The sequence below is a fragment of the Bactrocera dorsalis genome, unplaced genomic scaffold, assembly GCF_023373825.1.
Source record: "Bactrocera dorsalis isolate Fly_Bdor unplaced genomic scaffold, ASM2337382v1 BdCtg117, whole genome shotgun sequence".
Classification (NCBI taxonomy): domain Eukaryota; kingdom Metazoa; phylum Arthropoda; class Insecta; order Diptera; family Tephritidae; genus Bactrocera; species Bactrocera dorsalis.
The window spans coordinates 9,843-23,090 of NW_026038168.1; the positions used below are offsets into that span (position 1 = coordinate 9,843).

The following is a 13,248-nucleotide window of genomic DNA, read 5'->3' on the forward strand; positions in this document are numbered from 1 at the left end:
GGACATAAATCCATAACGGCAGTGAATTTGCAAGAATTCCACAACCTTATGTTTAAGTATAAAGTCGATTTTATTGTATATACACACTTATTAATCGATAATGAGTTGCTTCAAATCATTAAATTCACATATTTAAGTTAATTAACCTTCTTCATCTCACTGAAGTGGACATAAAACCATAACGGCAGTGAATTTGCAAGAATTCCACAACCTTATGTTTAAGTATAAAGTCGATTTTCTTGTATATACACATCTATCAATCGATAATGAGTTGCTTCAAATCATTAAATTCACATATTTAAGTTAATTAACCTTCTTCATCTCACTGAAGTGGACATAAAGCCATAACGGGAGTGAATCTGCAAGAATTCCATAACCTTATATTTAAGTATAAAGTCGATTTTCTTGTATATACACATTTATCAATCGATAATGAGTTGCTTCAAATCATTAAATTCACATATTTAAGTTAATTAACCTTCTTCATCTCACTGAAGTGGACATAAAGCCATAACGGCAGTGAATTTGCAAGAATTCCACAACCTTATGTTTAAGTATAAAGTCGATTTTCTTGTATATACACATTTATCAATCGATAATGAGTTGCTTCAAATCATTAAATTCACATATTTAAGTTAATTAACCTTCTTCATCTCACTGAAGTGGACATAAAGCCATAACGGCAGTTAATTTGCAAGAATTCCACAACCTTATGTTTAAGTATAAAGTCGATTTTCTTGTATATACACATCTATCAATCGATAATGAGCTGCTTCAAATCATTAAATTCACATATTTAAGTTAATTAACCTTCTTCATCTCACTGAAGTGGACATAAAGCCATAACGGCAGTGAATTTGCAAGAATTCCACAACCTTATATTTAAGTATAAAGTCGATTTTCTTGTATATACACATTTATCAATCGATAATGAGTTGCTTCAAATCATTAAATTCACATATTTAAGTTAATTAACCTTCTTCATCTCACTGAAGTGGACATAAATCCATAACGGCAGTGAATTTGCAAGAATTCCACAACCTTATATTTAAGTATAAAGTCGATTTTCTTGTATATACACATTTATCAATCGATAATGAGTTGCTTCAAATCATTAAATTCACATATTTAAGTTAATTAACCTTCTTCATCTCACTGAAGTGGACATAAAGCCATAACGGCAGTGAATTTGCAAGAATTCCACAACCTTATATTTAAGTATAAAGTCGATTTTCTTGTATATACACATTTATCAATCGATAATGAGTTGCTTCAAATCATTAAATTCACATATTTAAGTTAATTAACCTTCTTCATCTCACTGAAGTGGACATAAATCCATAACGGCAGTGAATTTGCAAGAATTCCACAACCTTATATTTAAGTATAAAGTCGATTTTCTTGTATATACACATTTATCAATCGATAATGAGTTGCTTCAAATCATTAAATTCACATATTTAAGTTAATTAACCTTCTTCATCTCACTGAAGTGGACATAAATCCATAACGGCAGTGAATTTGCAAGAATTCCACAACCTTATATTTAAGTATAAAGTCGATTTTCTTGTATATACACATTTATCAATCGATAATGAGTTGCTTCAAATCATTAAATTCACATATTTAAGTTAATTAACCTTCTTCATCTCACTGAAGTGGACATAAAGCCATAACGGCAGTGAATTTGCAAGAATTCCACAACCTTATGTTTAAGTATAAAGTCGATTTTCTTGTATATACACATTTATCAATCGATAATGAGTTGCTTCAAATCATTAAATTCACATATTTAAGTTAATTAACCTTCTTCATCTCACTGAAGTGGACATAAATCCATAACGGCAGTGAATTTGCAAGAATTCCACAACCTAATATTTAAGTATAAAGTCGATTTTCTTGTATATACACATTTATCAATCGATAATGAGTTGCTTCAAATCATTAAATTCACATATTTAAGTTAATTAACCTTCTTCATCTCACTGAAGTGGACATAAATCCATAACGGCAGTGAATTTGCAAGAATTCCATAACCTTATATTTAAGTATAAAGTCGATTTTCTTGTATATACACATTTATCAATCGATAATGAGTTGCTTCAAATCATTAAATTCACATATTTAAGTTAATTAACCTTCTTCATCTCACTGAAGTGGACATAAAGCCATAACGGCAGTTAATTTGCAAGAATTCCACAACCTTATGTTTAAGTATAAAGTCGATTTTCTTGTATATACACATTTATCAATCGATAATGAGTTGCTTCAAATCATTAAATTCACATATTTAAGTTAATTAACCTTCTTCATCTCACTGAAGTGGACATAAATCCATAACGGCAGTGAATTTGCAAGAATTCCACAACCTTATATTTAAGTATAAAGTCGATTTTCTTGTATATACACATTTATCAATCGATAATGAGTTGCTTCAAATCATTAAATTCACATATTTAAGTTAATTAACCTTCTTCATCTCACTGAAGTGGACATAAATCCATAACGGCAGTTAATTTGCAAGAATTCCACAACCTTATAATAAGTATAAAGTCGATTTTCTTGTATAAACACATTTATCAATCGATAATGAGTTGCTTCAAATCATTAAATTCACATATTTAAGTTAATTAACCTTCTTCATCTCACTGAAGTGGACATAAATCCATAACGGCAGTGAATTTGCAAGAATTCCACAACCTAATATTTAAGTATAAAGTCGATTTTCTTGTATATACACATTTATCAATCGATAATGAGTTGCTTCAAATCATTAAATTCACATATTTAAGTTAATTAACCTTCTTCATCTCACTGAAGTGGACATAAAGCCATAACGGCAGTGAATTTGCAAGAATTCCACAACCTTATATTTAAGTATAAAGTCGATTTTCTTGTATATACACATTTATCAATCGATAATGAGTTGCTTCAAATCATTAAATTCACATATTTAAGTTAATTAACCTTCTTCATCTCACTGAAGTGGACATAAAGCCATAACGGCAGTGAATTTGCAAGAATTCCACAACCTTATGTTTAAGTATAAAGTCGATTTTCTTGTATATACACATTTATCAATCGATAATGAGTTGCTTCAAATCATTAAATTCACACATTTAAGTTAATTAACCTTCTTCATCTCACTGGTGTGGACATAAAGCCATAACGGCAGTGAATTTGCAAGAATTCCACAACCTTATATTTAGATATAAAGTCGATTTTCTTGTATATACACATTTACCAGTCGATAATGAGTTGCTTCAAATCATTAAATTCACATATTTAAGTTAATTAACCTTTTTCATCGCACTGAAGTTAAGGAACGTATTCCTTATAATAGTAACAAACAACAAAAGAATCTTTTGTTTCAGTAAATAGAATGCATCAAAACAACCTTGAGTTGGAACAATTGAAATGCACTATCACTAAAACAAACAATCCTAAACAAAGAAGTATCAAAACAACATTGAGTTTGAATACCACGACAACCTTATCTTAAAACAAAGAAATTGTATCTAAGCAAACAATATATATGAAAAATTCTCAAGCGTTTTTGAGAAGCGAAAATATACACTGGGAATGCGCGAATTAACTTGAACCCTAATTGCCTGTAACGAAAATTATATATTTGCGAAAAAGTTAAAAGACGCGTGCGTTCGATTCGATGGTTCTTAATACAATAGCCGTTCTTTATTTCTTAAACTAATTGCTAAGCCTAAATCTTAAAACTAACGGCTTAAACTAGTGGTAAAATAAATATGTATCAATAAGGGGTAAGTATAATAATCTTCAACTTTTCTTTCAATATTGTAACAGATTATGGTAATAGATTAAGGTGAGTATATTTAACATTGTTAGGGTAAGTATTTTATAATAGATTTTCTTAACTTAATTTATAACAATTCAATATTTCATAATTTTTATAATTCAATATTTTATAATTCATTTATTATTTTTATTTTAGGTATAAATTTGTAGATCTGTCGCTTGACGCAACACCGGCCACCTTGACAGGATCAATTTCCTTCAACCTCCATTGGAAGCAAGGCCAGCTTGTGAATGGGACGCTTAATTGTGCCCGCCTTAGTCGCCACGTCTGCGACTCGCACCTTGCCGTCTTGCCCTTCGACGGTGGCGACGACGCGGCCGAGTACCCACTGCTGTGGCGGCACGTTGTCCTCGTGGACGAGGACGAGGTCTTTGAGCTGCAGATTGCGAGTGGGGTGCAGCCACTTGTTGCGTTCCTGAAGGCCCGTCAGATATGTTTTGGACCACTGTCGCCAGAACTGTTGCTTGAGACAGCAAACAAGTTGCCATCTCTCGCAACAACGAACTGGATCCACTGGCACTTGCTCTGGAGGTAATGCTCGTAGGGAGCACCCTATCAGCAGATGCGCTGGGGTTAGTGCCTCGCCGTCGTTGGGGTCCTGGCTCAACGGTGTTAGGGGCCGAGAATTGAGGATGGCCTCCACTTCTGCCAGTAGGGTTGACAATTCCTCTGCGGTCAGTAGCGCGTTGCCGATTACGCGAACGACGTGATGCTTGGCGGACTTCACCGCGGCTTCCCATAACCCGCCGAAGTGCGGCGCCCGCGGTGGTATAAAGGTGAAGCTGCACCCTTCGTCTGCTGCGAATCTCTGCAATTCTGGGCCCATTGCTAGAAACGCCTCCTTCAATTCGCGCAGCTTGCGATCGGCGCCGACGAAATTGGTGGCGTTGTCGCTGAATATCTTCGTCGGGATTCCTCGGCGTCCAATGAACCTTTTTAGGGCGAGAATAAACGAATTAGTGGACAGGTCTGAAACTAATTCTAAATGTACTGATTTGGACGTAAAACAAACGAAAACTGCAATATATGTTTTTACGGGTGGTCGACCGCGTATTTTTAAAGTTGTGTATATCGGACCACAAAAATCTACGCCACATATAAGAAAGGGCCGTAGTGCTCGAAGTCTTTCGACTGGCAAATTTCCCATTATTTGGTTTTGCAACTTCGGCTTGTAATGAAAACAATGTATACAGTTTCTTACGGTTCTACTGCAAGCTTCTCGGGCATTAATTAGCCATATACGTTCTCGAAGAAGCGCAACCAACGCTTTAGCCCCAGCGTGGTGATTTCGAATGTGCAGGAACCGTAAATACGTTGTAACGAAGTGCGAACTTTTATTTAATAAAAGCGGAAATTTGGCATCGTATGGGAGAGGTGCATTTAATAAGCGACCTCCTACTCGAATTAATTTGAACGACAGCGACTTATCCGAGTATTCATGCAAAAACGGGTTGAGTTTTTGCAAGTTTGCGGGTAGGGTGGTGCCTTTATGCAATTTTTGAATAACATCCGAAAATTCTGAATGTTGGACCACCTGTGCAATTTTTAGAAAGCTCAAGTTTAGCTCTTCTGAAGTCAGATCTTGGCCTCTGGAGGATTTTGGTGGTCGCCTGATCCATCGTAATATATAAGCGACCACACGAAGCAATTTTTTATGAGAAGAAAATTTTTCAATAAGGTCCAATATTGAATTTTTCTCAGTAGTCGAAAGTAATGTAAATGTATTTTTCTTCTTCTCTAATGCTTCGTCTTCTGGTGAGAGCTGGAAGTGGTTATTAATTGGCCATAATGCAGGGTCTTCTAGGAGGAACTGTGGACCGCCAAACCATATTGAATTATTCAATTCGTCCACGTTACAACCCCGAGACACTTGATCCGCAGGATTGTGTTTCGTTGGCACATGTCGCCAATGTACTTTGTCAGTCAACTCTTGGATTTCGGACACTCTGTTTGCGACGAAGGTTTGTAGTGATGATGGATGTGTTTTAATCCAATGTAAAACGATTTCAGAGTCTGTCCAAAATGTAATATTTTCGAAATGTCGACTCAACATAGGCGCTACTCTTGACCATAATTTCGAAAGAAGATGTGCTGCCGAGAGCTCAAGACGCGGAAGAGATTTGGTCTTCAGCGGAGCCACTCTAGACTTTGCAGTAAGCAGCATGCATTTAATACCACTAGCAGATTGGCTTCGTATGTATATGCAGCATCCGTACGCCCTTATTGAGGCGTCGGAGAAGCCATGTATTTGACAGATGGCACTCGACTCAACGTTTACGTAACGAGGAATGCTTATAGATGAGAGCTGCATTAGGTTGGCTTTAAAGTTCTGCCAGCTAGTGTCAAGGCGCAATGGAATCGACTCATCCCAATCTAGTTTTTGGATCCAAAGCTCTTGCAATAAGATTTTTGCTTTGGTAACTAGTGGGGCTAGTAAACCAAGAGGATCGAAAAGGCGAGCAGAAACTGACAATATGTTTCGTTTAGTGGCTCGCAGATCATTAAAATTGTCATCTAAAACAAATCGAAACAAATCCTCTTTCGGCAACCAATGGATTCCTAACGTTTTAGTGGAACTTTTGTCATTGAAGCTTAATGACTTTTCAGTGCAATCACTGTCGAAAAATTTAGGGTGGTTCGAAAACCACTTCGTTAAGGAGAATCCTGCCGAGTTTAATATTTTAATTACCTCACTTCTCAAAAGATCTAGAGACTCAAAACTTTCGGACCCTGTTAATAAATCATCAACATAAAAGTCTCTTTTGATGGCCAATGAACCGAGTGGGTATTTCATTGTATTGGCATCACTGAGCATTTGCAAACACCGTGTTGCGAGAAATGGAGCAGGCGCAGTGCCGTATGTTACGGTGTTGAGACGAAAAATTTGAATTTGCTCAGAAGGATGCTCTCTCCACACAATAAGCTGACAATTTCTGTCTTCTTCATGCATAATTATTTGACGGTACATTTTAGTAATGTCCGCTGTTAATGCATACTTATGTAAGCGAAAACGAAGAAGAGTTGAGTATAACTCTTCTTGGATGGTTGGACCTACCATCAAAAGTTCATTCAACGCTATTTGAGTTGAAGATCGACTCGAAGCATCAAATACAACACGTAGTTTGGTTGTTGTGCTTTCGGGCCTTAAAACGCATTGATGCGGAATGAAGTAGTGTGGCTCACTCGGGATCTTATTGTTCGTTGGGCTCATGTGACCCAAGGCTCTATATTCATTCATAAAGTCCAGATACATTTTACGAAGTTCTGGATCTTTTAATGTCCTTCTCTCCAGGGCCTGAAACCGCCGAACTGCGGTTTCATATGAGTGACCGAGTAACTTACGGTCAGCTTTAAAAGGCATTCTGACTTGAAGCCGTCCTGAAGGCAATACTTGAGTAGTATTAACGAAAAAATTTTCACACTGTTGTTGCTCTGGTGTGAATTTGATGCCATTTGATTCTGAAGGTAATTCTTCTAGAGCCCAAAATTTTTGGACTACTGAATCGATTGACGTTAAGTCTTCTTCAGCTTGGCATAATGTGCTATGTAATCTGGGAGGAGAACTTATATTACTGGCGTATTTGCCAGACACAATCCATCCTAAAAGGGTTTTCTGAAGTGTTGGTTGGTTAGGACCATTTTTAATTTGGCCAACAGCTAAAAGGTCGAAAAATGTTTCAGCACCCAATAGGATGTCCACTTTTTTAGATTTGTGGAATTCTGGGTCCGCCAATTCAATATTGTGCGGAATTTGCCAGCCATTAACATTGATGTTATGGTCTGGATGATTTGCCGAAATGCATCGCATTACCCAGAATTCCGCCGAAAATTCAAAATTATTTAACCGCGACTTGACAAACGCGCTTAGTTTGGACCCCACTTTTGTATTGGAATTGCCAATTCCAATAACACTTAATGTTTTATGCTGACGTCGAATCCGCAACTTTTGTGCCAAGTCCTCCGTCATAAAGTTGACCTGGGAGCCTGAGTCCAGCAAGGCTCTCGCAGGCAGGTAATCTCCGCAGCTGGTCCTCACTAGAATTACTGCTGTTGCCAACATGACCCGATCCGGCATACTGGCTGTATGCATGGCATGTGTGGTTGATGGTTGCGGATGAGGTACAGCGGGGAAGGACACTGGATACTGGTGCAACAGCGAGTGATGGGACCGATTGCATATGCGGCAACGATCTGCTCTGCATTTGGAAACCGTGTGACCTTTACGCAAACAATTTATGCATAAGGGCACCGATTTCACGAACTCGAACCTCTGCTGCACCGGAAGCGCCTTGAAGGTGGGGCAGGCAGTCAAATGGTGATCCCTCGATTTGCACTGTTGGCAAAGAGGCTGCCTCGTATTTGCAGCAACCAGCGCCGATTTGGTCCTGTCCATCTGTTGTTGTTTCCCATGATGCGCACTGCTTGTAGATATGGGCTTCGTCCTAGAGTGTGATGCTCCTTCCGCTGACAGCTGCTGGTATCTTCGATTTAAGGTGGCCTCACAGTCCTTCCACAGTGGCAGTTTGTCATAGTCCAGCGCTTCTTCCCATTTGGATCGGGTGGCAGGGTCAACCTTTGTCATTACAATGTGTATAATTATAGCGTTTGTAATCTGTTTCTCATCGCCCAGCGATAGCAACGAGTCATACACCGCTGACACTTCGTCAATCATTGAACGCAGGGAAGGCGCAGAAGGCTTTGGGATTGTTGGCAGCTCAAAAAGTTTAGATATTGTATTGAAAAATATCAAACATTTATTATCATAAACTTTTTTGAGACTTGCCAACGCTTTCGGATAATTTTCATCCGACATCTGAAACGCTTTAACTGTTCCCAACGCCTCTCCAGATAGACAATTTACCAAATGGTTAAATTTTTCTATATCTGGGATATTTGGATCATTATGAACCAAGCTCTCAAACAAACTCATAAAGTTTTTAAACTCTGAATATTCTCCCTTGAATTTCGGCAAATTCATTTTAGGGAGCCTTGAGCTGTGAGAAGCTACAAAAGATGTTTCGGCAAGTGAAGTTCTATTTTTCGCTAAAATTGACTTAATTATGGACTTCGTTTCAACGATTATGTCCTCTAACTCCCCTCGGGCCATGTCGTCCTCATCAATTTCTTCAATCTTTGACTGGCATTTCATTAATTTTTCACTATGTGAATTTAATATATCTAGACGACATTCCAATTCGATTGGATCTAAAGACATTGTCTTTTCAAGAAGGCCCGTTTTAATGCGCAAAATACTACTCTTCGCAACCGTTCTTTGACGTCTTAACGATTTTAAGTCCGTCAACTCCTTACTTGGAGACAGGCTTGCGAGAGTTGGTTTTGGCTTGCTCATTTTGCTTGTTTAAATAAAATTTCCGAAAAAAGACTACGGTTGGCAACAGATATACTGAGAATCGATAACGAAAACGAAAAATAAATGTTGATTCCCAAATATACGAAAGCCAAACTAATCGCAATAAAAGTTGGCAACAAATATATTTGGAATCGGTGACGAAAACGAAAAAAAAATAATATCGATTCTCAAGTATACGAAAGCCGAACCGATAAATGCGCAAAATGAGCAATAGCACAAAAAAGTTATTTAATCGGAAAATGTCCGAACGAAAATCGACAAAAATTGCGAAAAAACGACCGATAATTGCAAACGCGGATCGAAAAAATTGCGAAAAATATAATAATTTAATTTGCAATTAAGAATTGTTCACCTTTATTTCAAAATAAAGGGCTACCGCAAAATCCCAAAATCCCTTATTCACTTTTAATTCGTATATGTATATATGTACGTACATATGAGTATGTACTAATTTATATGTATATGTAGATGTATATATAATAAATACAATATAATCAATATGATGTCAAGTGAAAAGGGAGAGCCAAAAACTGAAAGTGTGCACTTGTTTTTTATTTTAATTTTATTTGTTTGTGTTTTCGTTTTATTTTTTGCTTGCACTGCTTTCAGTAAATCGCACTCGTTACCTGGTGCGTCGGCTGTTTGCCGGCGCTTACGTCCCTTTTGCAGAGAATGCAGTGGCAGCTCATTCCCACGACGGCAGCGGTTTGATGGTAGCAGAGACGATGGCAGCAGCGGCGACGATGGCAGCAGCGGTGTGATGGTAGCAGCGGCTTGATGGCAGCAGCGACGATGGCAGCAGCGGCGTTGTGGTAGCGGCGGGTTGATGGCAGCAGCGGTGCGATAACAGGGACGTGATCTCAACGAAGTAATTACCGCAGCAACGGATTGGCAGGAACGGATGATTGCAACGGTTTTTTGGGCTAACCGATTTTTTAATTTGCGGCACTTCAAACAGTTTAGAAAACTGTTTTTTTTTTTTTTTTTTAAAACTGTAACTTGGCTTGTAAGTACCAATATGTATATGCACACAATTTAGCACAATTTAGAAATTTTGTCACTTCGTCTTTCGCTCTTGCACTACTGTAAATTTCCTTTTTTTTTTTTTGTGTTTTACGTGTTCTGTATTAGCACTCTCTGCATCCACGATACTTCCCTTTTTCTTTTCTTTTCGCTATCATAAGCTTAGGTACGTATATGGGTAAGTATTTATTTAGCACTCCACTTCACGTTTATGTATGTATATATTAATATTTGTTTTTTATATTATGTTTAAATTTTTTCTGTTTCACATATATGTATGTATTAAACACTTTTCCGCCACTTTTGTTTTTTTTTTGTTTTTTTTTTTTTTTTTTTTTTTTTTTAGCCTCGCTTTAGTTTCGTGTTTATATTTTATGTTTTATTTCTTATTTTTCATGTAGTTAGGTATCACTATCACTGCACACCTGGCACTTCCACTATATTGGTATGTATATGTATTTTTAGTTAACTATGTATGTATTTTGTGTAATTTTTTCTATGTATATACTTTTTTATGTTTTGTCTTTGTATCTTTTATGTAGTTACACTTGTCTTCACTTCACATTACCGATGACCGAAAACCGAACGATTAACAGGCAATTAGAAACGATATGGTTATTAAAACCGAAAACGAAAATTAAATAAAATATTCTTAGTTCACGCACTAAGTCCCTGCTCGGGCGCCATGAAAATTCTCAAGCGTTTTTGAGAAGCGATAATATACACTGGGAATGCGCGAATTAACTTGAACCCTAATTGCCTGTAACGAAAATTATATATTTGCGAAAAAGTTAAAAAACGCGTGCGTTCGGTTCAAGTTCTTTAATACAATAGCAGTTCTTTATTTCTTAAACTAATTGCTAAGCCTAAATCTTAAAACTAACGGCTTAAACTAGTGGTAAAATAAATATGTATCAATAAGGGGTAAGTATAATAATCTTCAACTTTTCTTTCAATATTGTAACAGATTATGGTAATAGATTAAGGTGAGTATATTTAACATTGTTAGGGTAAGTATTTTATAATAGATTTTCTTAACTTAATTTATAACAATTCAATATTTCATAATTTTTATAATTCAATATTTTATAATTCATTTATTATTTTTATTTTAGGTATAAATTTGTAGATCTGTCGCTTGACGCAACAATATATGTAAACAAACCTAAACAAACAATTAATCTGTATGTAGACAAACTATCAACTATTTAGTAATAAGTATAAATAGAAGTAAGAACGATGTAATAAGTCAGTCTTAAGAGTATAAATAAAGAGTACACATTTCAGTGCAGCTCAAAATATATTCTTTTGACTCATTTTTACTTCTGGTAAAAATTAACTGGGGGCTCAACCGGGATGGCAAATTTATTTGCTATCCAAAAAGCCAGATTTTATTCCGAAAGGACTAAATCAAAAAATTCCACAGGAAGTAGGACTTTCAGCACTAAATGCCTGAAAAAAGTGCAGAAACAAATGGCAATGAATGTAAGTATACATACGTCCTGTAACAGCGGACAATACATCCAGAATGAATCAAAGCAGATTCTGAAAAAACGGACAGCGGCGAATTCAGCAAGGTTCACAACAGACCCTGGAACAGCGGACAGCGACAATTCCTGAAAAAGTGGAACAAGGTAAAAAAGTATAGGTCCTGAAATAATGGATAATACTTTCACCAATATTCGCAATAGACCCTGAAAAAGCGGACAACGTTGAATCCTGAAACATTTTACAGTTAATTATAAGTTAGGAAGAAGCAAAGATGCCCCAACTCCAAGCACAAGTAACTGCATTGATGGTAATTATAAACAAGCAACAAGAGGAATTTATACAAAGATTATCCTCAATCAAAAAGTGAAAATTTCCACAAGCAACACCAATTACCCAAAAAAGGCACCGAAAACAAGGCAAGCCAAAATGGTAAATTGTTGTTGAATTCTAGAAAATTATCGCTAATTCAAAACTAACTAAAAGGAAACGTTATATGTAACACGAAAAAATCATTAAGTATAGATATGTATTAATTATAAACATAAAAAATCAAACACATACGAAAGGTAAAAATGTTCACAAACACAGCCAATAATTCCAAAAAAAAGGCACCGAAAACAATGCAAGCCAAAAAGGAAAATGGTTGTTGAATTGTAGAAAATTGACGCTAAATTATAAGAAAAAAGAAAGTGGTTGAATTGTAGAAAATTTAAGCGAATTAAAAATTAAATTATAATAGAAAAGAAAGCATCATAAGAAACATGCAAAAACAATAATAAGCCCAGATGTTTTGAAATGAGGACATTTCATTTTAACATAGGGGAGAGTTAAGGAACGTATTCCTTATAATAGTAACAAACAACAAAAGAATCTTTTGTTTCAGTAAATAGAATGCATCAAAACAACCTTGAGTTGGAACAATTGAAATGCACTATCACTGAAACAAACAATCCTAAACAAAGAAGTATCAAAACAACATTGAGTTTGAATACCACGACAACCTTATCTTAAAACAAAGAAATTGTATCTAAGCAAACAATATATATGTAAACAAACCTAAACAAACAATTAATCTGTATGTAGACAAACTATCAACTATTTAGTAATAAGTATAAATAGAAGTAAGAACGATGTAATAAGTCAGTCTTAAGAGTATAAATAAAGAGTACACATTTCAGTGCAGCTCAAAATATATTCTTTTGACTCATTTTTACTTCTGGTAAAAATTAACTCTGGAGTGGACATAAAGCCATAACGGCAGTGAATTTGCAAGAATTCCACAACCTAATATTTAAGTATAAAGTCGATTTTCTTGTATATACACATTTATCAATCGATAATGAGATGCTTCAAATCATTATATTCACATATTTAAGTTAATTAACCTTCTTCATCGCACTGAAGTGGACATAAAGCCATAACGGCAGTTAATTTGCAAGAATTCCACAACCTTATGTTTAAGTATAAAGTCGATTTTCTTGTATATACACATTTATCAATCGATAATGAGATGCTTCAAATCATTAAATTC

General features: G+C 35.9%; 1 long non-coding RNA gene across 1 annotated transcript; it reads left to right on the top strand.

Moving 5' to 3' along the window:
• Positions 1 to 11,386: 11,386 nt before the first annotated feature.
• On the top strand, positions 11,387 to 12,909 carry LOC125780138 (uncharacterized). The gene is made up of 2 exons (XR_007423572.1): positions 11,387 to 11,711; positions 11,769 to 12,909. It is a non-coding gene; the product is annotated as an uncharacterized LOC125780138 (long non-coding RNA).
• Positions 12,910 to 13,248: the final 339 nt, after the last annotated feature.